This window comes from Pristis pectinata, chromosome 9, assembly GCF_009764475.1.
Source record: "Pristis pectinata isolate sPriPec2 chromosome 9, sPriPec2.1.pri, whole genome shotgun sequence".
NCBI lineage: Eukaryota > Metazoa > Chordata > Chondrichthyes > Rhinopristiformes > Pristidae > Pristis > Pristis pectinata.
In genome coordinates, this window is record NC_067413.1 from 98,729,180 (window position 1) to 98,739,924 (window position 10,745).

A 10,745-nucleotide genomic window follows, 5' to 3' on the forward strand; every position below is an offset into this window, starting at 1 on the left:
GGTCCTTAGTGATGGATACTGCCTTCTTGATGCACCACCTCTTGAAGATGGCCTCGATGGTGGGGAGGGATTTGCCTGAGATGGAGCTGCCCAAGTCTACAACCCTCTGCAGCCTCTTGCGATCCTGTGTATTGGAGCCTCCATACCAGGCTGTTTTATAACCAGTCAGAATGCTCTCCACCGTACATCTAGAGAAATTTGCAAGAGACTTTGGTGACATACCAAATCTCCTCAAAATCCTAACGAAGTAGAGCCACTGGCATGCCTTCTTTGTGATTGCATCAATGTGTTGGGCCCAGGATAGATCCTCCAAGATGTTGATGCCCAGGATCTTGAGGCTGCTCACCCTTTCCACCGCTGACCCCTCAATGAGGACTGGTGTGTGTTCTCCCGACTTCCCCTTCCTGAAGCCCACAGTCAATTCCTTGGTCTTGCTGACGTTGAGTGCGAGGTTGTTGTTGCGACACCACTCAACCAGCCGATCTACCTCACTCCTGTACGCCTCCTCATCGCCATCTGAGATTCTATCAACAACAGTGGTGTCATCGGCAAATGTATGGATGGCATTTGAGCTGTGCTTAGCCACAGAGTTGTGAGTGTAGAGAATAGAACAGTGGGCTAAGCATTCATCCTTGAGGTGCACCTGTGTTGATTGTCAGCGAGGAGGAGATATTACTACTGATCCGCACTGACTGTGGTCTCCCGATGAGGAAGTCAAGGATCCAGTTGCAGAGGGAGGTAAAAAGTTCCAGGTTTTGAAGCTTGTTGATTAGTACTGAGGGGATGATGGTGTTGAACGCCGAGCTGTAATCGATAACCAGCAGCCTGACGTAAGTATTGCTGTTGTCTGGGTGCTCCAAAGCTGAGTGGAGAGCCAGTGAGATTGCATCCGCTGTAGACCTGTTGCAGTGGTAGGCAAATTGCAACGGGTCCAGGTCCTTGCTCAGGCAGGAGTTAATTCCAGCCATGACCAACCTCTCAAAGCACTTCATCACAGTAGATGCGAGTGCTACCAGGCGATAGTCATTGAGGCAGTTCACCCTGCTCTTCTTGAGCACCAGTATGATTGCTGCCCCTTTTGAAGCAGGTGGGAACCTCTGACTGCAGCAGTGAGAGGTTGAACATGTCCTTGAACACTGCAGCCAGTTGGTCGGCACAGGTTCTCAGCACCCTGCCAGGTACACCGTCGGGGCCTGATGCCTCGCGAGGGTCCACCCTCTTGAAGGTTGTTCTGACGTCGGCCTTCGAGACAGAGATCACAGGGTCACCAGATGTGGGGATTCACACAGGTGTAGTGTTAATCTCCCTTTAAAAGCGTGCTTAAAAGGGGTTGAGGTTGTCAGGGAGTGAAACGTCACTGCCATTTATGCTGTTAGATTTTGCTTTATAGGAAGTAATGGCATGCAAACCCTGCTACAGCTGTCGTGCATCCGATTGTATCACCAACTTCACATGGAATTGCCTTTTCGCTCTCACAATGGCCTTCCGTAGGTTGTACCTGGACTTCTTGTAGGGTTCTGGATCACCGGTCTTGAACCCCACAGATCTAGCCCTCAGCAGACTGCGAATCTCCTGATTCATCTAGGGCTTCTAGTTTGGGAAGACTCTGTACGTTCTTGAAGGCACACACTCATCCACGCAGGTCTTGATGAAGTCATTGATGGCTGTGGTGTATTCATTCAGATCCAAAGCTGAATTCCTGAATATGTTTCAGTCACCAATTCAAAGCAGTCCTGTAAACGGTTCTCTGCCTCCTTTGACTGTATCTTCGTGGTCCTCACCACTGGTGCTGCGGTCCTCAGTTTATAATCTCAATTTTTTCCCTCCCTCCTTATTTAATAGTGGGGTTAGATCTGCTACCTTCTGATCTGTGGGAACCACTCATAATCTATCAGATTTTGAAAGACAGTGGCCAATTCATATAGTATTTAGAAATTCCCCAGATCATATATATTATATATGTAAACATATATCAGGACTTGCACTGGAAAATGCATATTAGTAGCTGGGACATTTCCTACACCAGCGTGATCGAAAGGGTAATGAAGCAGTTTGGTTCTTGTGTCGTTTCAGACCACTTATACCACCCATGGCACGTTAGTTTACACATCTTCTCAGCTGCAAAGATTTGGGTTCAGGACAAGGCCTCTTTAATTAAAGCATGGATTATTTAATGGTCGTGGCTCTGGGCTCGCAGCACCACTCGGAATATCGGAACCCAAAAGTAAGAGCGGTGTGGAAGAGGAGATGAACAGTGGTGGGCTTGTATGGTGAAAAAAAAACAAACCGAGGATAGCTAAAAAATTGATTGAGGGAGAAAACGAAATGTAAAAGTAAACTTTCAAAGAACGTGAAAGCAGATTGTAAACGTTTCTACAGGTGAGCAAAGGGAAAGAGAGAAGCAAAAGTAACTGCTGATCCTTTAGAAGCTAAAACAGAGATTTAATATTGGAGAATACAGAATGGTAGAGACATTAAACAAATACTGACATCTAAGATTTTAAAATCTATGATTATCACCAGAGTTCAAGTATAAAGTAAGTTAGTGGGACTAAAGTCTGACAAATCTCCTGAACCTGATGCATTGCATCCTAGTGTTCTAAAAGTGATTGTCACCTTTTAAAATAATTAGCAGTGAGAGAGCAAAGTAGCAAACCACAGTATTTTTACCACTATTCAAGAAAAGAATGAAAGGAAAAACAGGAAACAGAAGGGCAGTTTGAGGAGACGTAGCCAGAGCCAACATTGTTTTATGAAAGGCAAATTGTGTTTATTAAGGTTCATCAAAAATGATATCAGCTGGTTAGATATAGCGGAACCTTTGAATTCCAAAAGGCATTTGATAAGGTGTCACATAGAAGGTTACTGCACAAGGTCTGAACATTTGGGGTAATATACTACATTAGCATGGATAGAGAATTGATTATCTAACAGAAAGCAGAGGATGGGGATAAAGGGTGAATTTGATAGAACTCTGCACCAATAATTTTTGGTTTTATTGCAGGGACTGGAGAGTGGTGGAGTTGTTTCATGAATAGGATGTGTCATTTTCACAAGATTGTAGTTTATAATAAACATTTGCATAAATGTAAGTTCTTTTTATCTTGCTTTGCACTAGTTGGGATGTAAACTTAATAAAATATGAATTTCTTCCACATAACAATGTTGAGGGCATGTATGTCTCAGTACAAAAACTGATTTCCCATTTCGTATCCTGCTGAATTTTTGTTAAAAGATTGATTGGATGAACTTTGCCACTGCCTTGTGGAATGAAGCTGTACAGTGCAGAACAAAAACAAATTATTCTCCAATCAAATACTGGTTGCCAAGCTTTAGTGAAATTATACTCAAAGTAGATTGCAGCAGAATCACACCCAATTTCTAAAAGTATACATTGTCCTATTTAGCTGCCACTGATTAATTGGATGGCTATTTGGTTTTTCTTTAGACAATTCATGTCAGAAATTCTGAATATAGTACTGTATAAGATATTTAATTATGTTCAAACATTTATTGGAATTGGTTTATTATTGTCACATGTACCAAAATACAGTGAAAAACTTGTCTTGCATACTGGTCATACAGATCAATTCATTACACAGTGCTTTGAGGTAGTACAGGGTAAAACAATAATGGAATGCAGAATAAAGTGTTACAGTTACAGAGAAAGTACAGTGCAGGCAGACAATAAGGTGCAAGGTCATAACGAGGTAGATTGTGAGGTCAAGAGTTCATCTTATTGTACAAGGGAACTGTTCAATAGTCTTATAACAGCGGGATAGAAGCTGTCCTTAAGCCTGGTGGTACGTGCTTTCAGGCTTTTATATCTTCTGCCCGATGGGAGAGGGGAGAAGAGAGAATGTCCGGGGTGGGTGGGGTCTTTGCTATGCTGGCTGCTTTACCGAGGTAGTGAGAAGTGTAGACAGAGTCCATGGAGGGGAGGCTGGTTTCCGTGATGTGTTGGGCTGTGTCCACAACTTTCTGCAGTTTCTTGCAGTCACAGGCAGAGCAGTTGCCATACCAAGCCATGATGCATCCAGGTAGGATGCTTTCTATGGTTCAACGATAAAATTTGGTGAGGACCAATGGGGACATGCCAAATTTCTTTAGCTTCCTGAGGAAGTAGAGGTGCTGGTGAGCTTTCTTGGCTGTGGCGTCTATGTGGTTGGACCAGGACAGGCTATCGGTGATGTCACTCCTAGGAACATAGAACATAGTACAGTACAGGCCCTTTGGCCCACGATATTGTGCCGACCAGTATAAACCTACTGCATGATTGATCTAACCGTTCTCTCCTATGCAGCCCATAATCCTCCATTTTTCTTACATCCATGTGCCTATCTAAGAGTCTCTTAAATGTCCCTATTGTATCAGCCCCTACTACCACCCCCAGCAGTGCGTTCCAACTTGAAGCTCTCGACCCTCTCGACCTCAGCACCATTTATGTGGACAGGTGCATGTGCACTGCCCCCCTTCCTGAAGTCAATGATCAGGTCTTTTGTTTTGCTGACATTGAGGGAAAGGCTGTTGTCCTGACACCATGTCACTAAGCTCTCTATCTCCTTCCTGTACTTTGACTCATTGTTATTTGAGATACGGCCTACTACAGTGGTGTCATCTGCAAACTTGTAGATGGAGTTAGAGCAGAATCTTGCCACACAGTCATGAGTATATAGGGAGTAGGTTAAAGGGCTGTGGATGCAGCCTCGTGGGGCACCAGTGTTGAAAATAATTGTGGTGATTATGCATGACACAGAAAGCATAAATCCATTTGATTCATCTGGCAGAATACATTTTTTTCCATTGTATTATTTAATATTGCAGCTACGACTTATCTTGCAATTTCTAAAAGTCATGTAAAGATTTTTCCCTCTCCGCCACCTTTAGGGAATTCAACCAACAATGTTCATCTTGTCAATAAATATTAATTGAAGCACATTCTATAAGAGATGACAAGACATTGACAAGAAATTGTCTTGCATACTGTTCGTACAGATCAATTCATTACACAGTGCATTGAGCCAGTACAAGGTAATACAATAACAGAATGCAGAATAAAGTGTTACAGTTACAGAAAAAGTGCAGTGCTGGCAGACAATAAGGTGCAAGACAATGCAAAACATTGACAAGACAATGACAAGAAATGCCATTCAAGAAATAGTATGTGCCTACTGATGTAGGGATAAAGGGGTTTTACGATAATACTTTTCAGTAGTGGGGATCTGGAACTCACTGCCTGAAGCAAGCATGGAGGCAAAAATGCTCATTTCTTCTTCTTAGGCAGATCATCGAGCCGAGAATGACTTGCTTTCACTCAGTTCTATGGATTCTAGGTGGCTGGAAAGTCCTAAGTGGGAACTGTAGACTGAGCAATAGGGCTGAACAGTTTCCCATTCATCATGCAGACTCATTCTGTTGTGACACATGCTGGAGGTGTTATGTAGCATTGTGGCAAGAAAGATCGGGAAGAAGAGTGATGAAGTGGCCGAGAGTTGCACAAACCCATGGCTTGCATGCCATTGTGTGACAGATGTAGAATAGTAATGAATTTCTGAGGACAGCCAAAGTTAGAACGTAGAACATAGCATGGTACAGCACAGGAACCAGGCCCTTTTGCCCACAGTGTCTGTGCCGACCATGATAACAAATTGAACTAATCCCATCTGCCTGTACGTGGTCCGTATCCTTCCATTCCCTGCCTGTTCACCTGCCTGTCTACATGCCTCTTAAATGTTGCTGTCATATCTGCTTTCTGCACCTCCACTGGCAGTGCGTTCCAGGCACCTACCGCTCTCTGTGTAAAAGTAAATTAAGCTTTCCCCCTCTCACCTTAAAGCTATGCCTTTCAGTATTGGACATTTCCACCCGAGGAAAAAAGACTGACTCTCTACCCTATCTATGCTTCTCATAATTTTATATGCATTGATCAGGTCATCCCTCAGCCTCCAAAGCTCCATAGAAAACAACCCAAGTTTGTCCAATCTTGCCTCATGGCTAAAATTCTCTAATCAAAGCAACATTCCGGTGAACCTCTTCTGCATCCTCTCCATAACCATAGAACCATAGAACCATAGAACCATACAGCACAAAACAGGCCCTTCGGCCCACCATGTTGTGCCGTCCATCAGACCATATCCTTCCCATAATGCAGGGACCAGGACTACAGACAATACCCCAAATGTGGCCTGACCAAAGTTTTAGACAGCGATAACATGACTTCCCGATTTTTATACTCAACACCCCGCTGCCTTCTTTACTAGCTTATCTACTTTTAGGGAAATATTGGCTTGCACCCCGAGATCCCTCTGTACATCAGTGCTCTGAAGAGTCCTGCCATTTACTGTATACGTTCCTCTCATATTTGACCTTCCAAAGTTCAATACCTCTCACTTGTCCGGATTCCATTTGCTACACATTTCCATTTGGTTGATATCCCTGCTGAATCCTTTGACAACCTTCCTCGCTGTCCAATTTTTGTGTCATGTGCAAACTTACTGATCAGCTCAGCTACATTTCGTACAAATCACTTATATATATCACAAAAAACAGGCATTCCAGCACTGATCCTTGCAGAACACCCCCGGTCACAGACCTCTGGTCGGAATACCACCCCTCCACCACTACCTGTTAATGGCCAAACCAGTTTTGAATCCAATCTACCAAGTCTCCATGGATCCCATGTGCCTTAATCTTATGGATCAGGTGACTGTAATGGACCTTGTTGAAAGCTTTACTAAAGTCCATGTACACACCATCCGCTGCCCTACTCTCATCGATCATCTTCGTCACCTCCTCAAAAAACGTAAGACGTGACCTCCCCCACACAAAGCCTAGTAAGTCCATGCTTTTCCAGATGTGAGTGGATCCTATTCCTAAGAATCTTCTCCAAAAATTTCCCTTCCACTAATGTAAGACTCACTGGCCACTCATTTCCTGGGTTGCCTTTACTGCCCTTCTTTAACAGAGGAACAGCACTGGCTATTCTCCAGTCCTCTGGGACTTTGCTTGTGGCTAAAGACGATACAAAGATCTCTTTCAAGGCCCCAGCTATCTGCTCTCTTGCTTCTCTCAATAACCTGTGGTATATCCCATCAGACCCCGAACACTTACCCACCTTAATGCTCTTCAGGAGCACCAGTACTTCCTCTTTCTTGATGTTAACATGTTCTAGAATATCAGTTTGCCCCTCCCTAATCTTGTTGTCCTTCATGTCCTTCTCCTTGGTGAATATAGATATGAAGTAGTCATTTAGTACCTCGCCCACTTCCTCTGGCACCAGGCATAAATTCCCTCCTTTGTCCTTCAGTGGTCCTACCCTCTCCCTTTTCTTTCTCTCTCTCCTTACCTTTGACCCATCCCCCAGAGGATCTGCTCTCCCCTCCTCCCCCACACCTGCCTATCACTATCTCTTACCTGCATCTACCTATCACCACTCTATGTAGAAAAGGCTTTGGATTTCTCTTTAATCCAACTTGCCCAGGACATTTCATGGACCTTTTAGCCCTCCTGATTCCCTGTTTAAGTTCTCTCCCGCTTCCTTTATATTCTTCAAGGGCCTTTGTGAAGGATTCTCCAAAATCATCCTCAATTGAAGGAGTCGGAGGCTTTTATGAGAGCAGAAAAGTCAATGTGTCGGGAGTGGTGCTGTTTAATGCATTTTTATTGGAATGAGATACAGTGAAAATCGTGTCTGCTGTGCCTCTTGACGGAGGAATCCTCATTGGAATCCTGGGAGGCAGCTGGATAAGGACTTGCAGGTCCATACTCTAAAGCATTAGGAATTGAGTATGGGCAAGTGAGAGTAACATAAATAGGTTTCCTTTGCTTCAGTGGATGGGCTCAGTGGCTTCTTTCTGTAGATTTCTGTGCATCTATGATTTGAAGTTTATATTGGAATGTCCAGTTTCTAGCCCACTACCTCTGTGACTACAAGGCTTATTTAAATGAGACTTTCCCAATGAGGCATAACTTTACAATGACCGTCGGTTAAAAAATGTCTTTGTACATGGTTTCACTATCTTTATTTTATAAAATAACATAATCTCTGACTTCATCTGACCAACACCACGGAGATGAAGTAGGACCTCATAGAAACATGTAGAATGTTGAAAGGACGGGACAGAGTAGATGTGGTGAAGCTGTTCCCCCTGGTGGGTGAGCCCGGGACTAGAGGGCACAATCTTAGAATTAGAGGGGGCAGGTTTAAAACAGAAATGAGGAGAAATTTCTTTAGCTAGAGGGTAGTGAAATTATGGAATTCTTTGCCACGTACAGCTGTGGAGGCCCAATCATTGGGTGCGTTTAAGGAGGAGATTGATAGGTATCTAATTAGTCAAGGTATCAAGGGAGATGGGGATAAGGCTGGAAATTGGAGCTAGATAGGAATAGTATTAGTTTAGCTCATGGAGCAGACTCGATGGGCCGAATAGCCTACTTCTGCTCCTTTGTCTTGTGATCTTGTAAATGTTTTCAGTAATAAGTATGTAGATCTTATAAAATTATTGAGTTTCATTTATTCATGTTGGCTGCTGGCAGCAGATGCCCTGCATTATCAAACTTATAGAATAGGGTTACTGTGAGTCCCTAGTATGGCGGCCAACAGTCTTACTTTGTATGGGATGCCTTTATTACAGTCAGAAATTGCCTAACTCATACGAGATCTATCTGGGGCTCTTGATTTAGGCTTCCAGACTTGGTCAAATGAATTGCAAAGGAAGAATCCAGTGGCCATGGTTTTGCAGTCAGCAGGTAGGATTGTCTTTTTTCCACTAACTGCAAAAGTAAAGAGGATCTTACCTCGAGTCAGAGCATCCCCCTCAGCAAGGACTTCCAGGTACGACCGGCAGACAATAAACCTTGCACGTGACGTTCTCCATCCATGGCAATATTGTAGCACCAGTGGCCGCCCTGGGTAGTGGATTAGCTAGCTGTCAAAGATTGAGATTTAACTGACGGACGTTGCTGCTCGGGTGGGAGATGGGAATGTAGGGAAGGGCAAGAAGAGAGGAGTTGGAGTGGGGAGTGAAGGTAGGGAGAGGGATGAAGAGGAAGTAGGATTATCATCATGTTGGATGGAATGATATTGGATATTTAATTTAATTGGTTACCATGATTAATATTGGAATGGATTGTCTTTTTACCCATGCAGGTTTCCTCATCCAGACACTCCACAAGGATTGAGCCCAGGTCCTGTCCTGAACTGAATAGCAATAACACTGGACACTGTTGAGTCACACAATAAATACTTTCGGTCCAAGATTTTGCTTCTTTCTCAGAAGTTTATAAGTTTTTCCCAATGGACTATACCACACAGCCTGATATCTCAATGAAGTTCTGAGGCTGTACTCCTTTGGTGGAGGTGTCATCCTTTGCATGAACTACTGAACTGTGGTTCTGTTGTCCTGATGGATATATGAAGAGCAAATTAATTATTTTACCTTGGCAAAGGTTTAACCCTCAATTAATGCTTTTGCGATCAGATTAGTTGGACAAACAATCGTTTTGTGATAACTTGATGTATGAAAATTAACTCTTGTTATTGCCAGCAGCAGTTCTGAAGTTCTTTGGCATATTCTGTCGATGTGAAATGTGCCTTGTAGCTTCAAGTTCTTTCTTCAGAATTTACTAGTTTTCGCTGAAAGCAAAACAATATTTGTGCTGATTGGGATGACTCTTCAAGCTGTTGCACCAACAAATGTGTTGTAGGGAGATTGGTGGCCATTATAGTGAGAACTGAATCCTCTTGTGAAAAGCAATGCAAGTTGTATAGTATTTTCTTTTTCATCGGAGTGCAATAGTTTAAAGGAAATGTCTCACATTTTTTGCTTAAAGTTGAAACAAGTTGTTGCAAACTATATTGGTTTAGTCATGCAAATACATGCATGCTGCATATTGGTGGGGAAGATCTGGAACTGGTTTGACTTCCCATAACACTTCTTAGCTGGTATTTAATGTGTACTTCTCAGCACTAGGTGATGATGATCAATCTTTCTTATAGTTGGATACAAAAACATAACTTTTTCATGAGGATCACACAGTACAGGAAAATCAGCAGTGCTTTAGTCATGGCAGTGCTAAAGCACACCATCTGTTTAATGTGAAGAACATTTGTGGAATGATATAAGTCCTCATAGAATTCATTTAGGACATTACTAAAAGGAATAAATTGGGTCTCGTTTTTCAGCTTCAGACAAATTACTGCTTGCCTGCACAGACGCATGGTTCATCATGCTCTATCTATTCAACAGCATAATTTAAGAGGACACTCACACAATTTAAACAAGCCTATGTAGTTTCCTGAAGAACAATGCGGGGGCTCCTTGCTGATTCTGATTACTGATCACAGTGACTTTGGATGAAGTGCACTGCCATTTCTACACATAAACCCTTTGTTGTGGTGCTTCTGCAAGGGTCCTACTGACTGGGCTTCCTGAGCTGGAGCTGCATGTCCAATGATCCAGAGAGCAGAGGGGAAAAAAGACACTTCCAAAGGTCATATCCTCCAAATGGTGCTCAGGGACTGTAACCCTAATTGCAGCTCTCCAGAAAGCAATATTGCCAGAGCCTGTGGTTTTCTAACTGGATGGTGACAGAGATTTGTGGGCTGAGCTGTACCAATGCACCCATTCCCAGACTCCTCTCCCAGTATCCCAGTAGAGGTCAAGGTCACTGCCACCTTGAACTTTCCGGCTTCTGGATCATTTCAGGCAGTGATAAGATAAGATAAGATAAGACAAGACAAGACA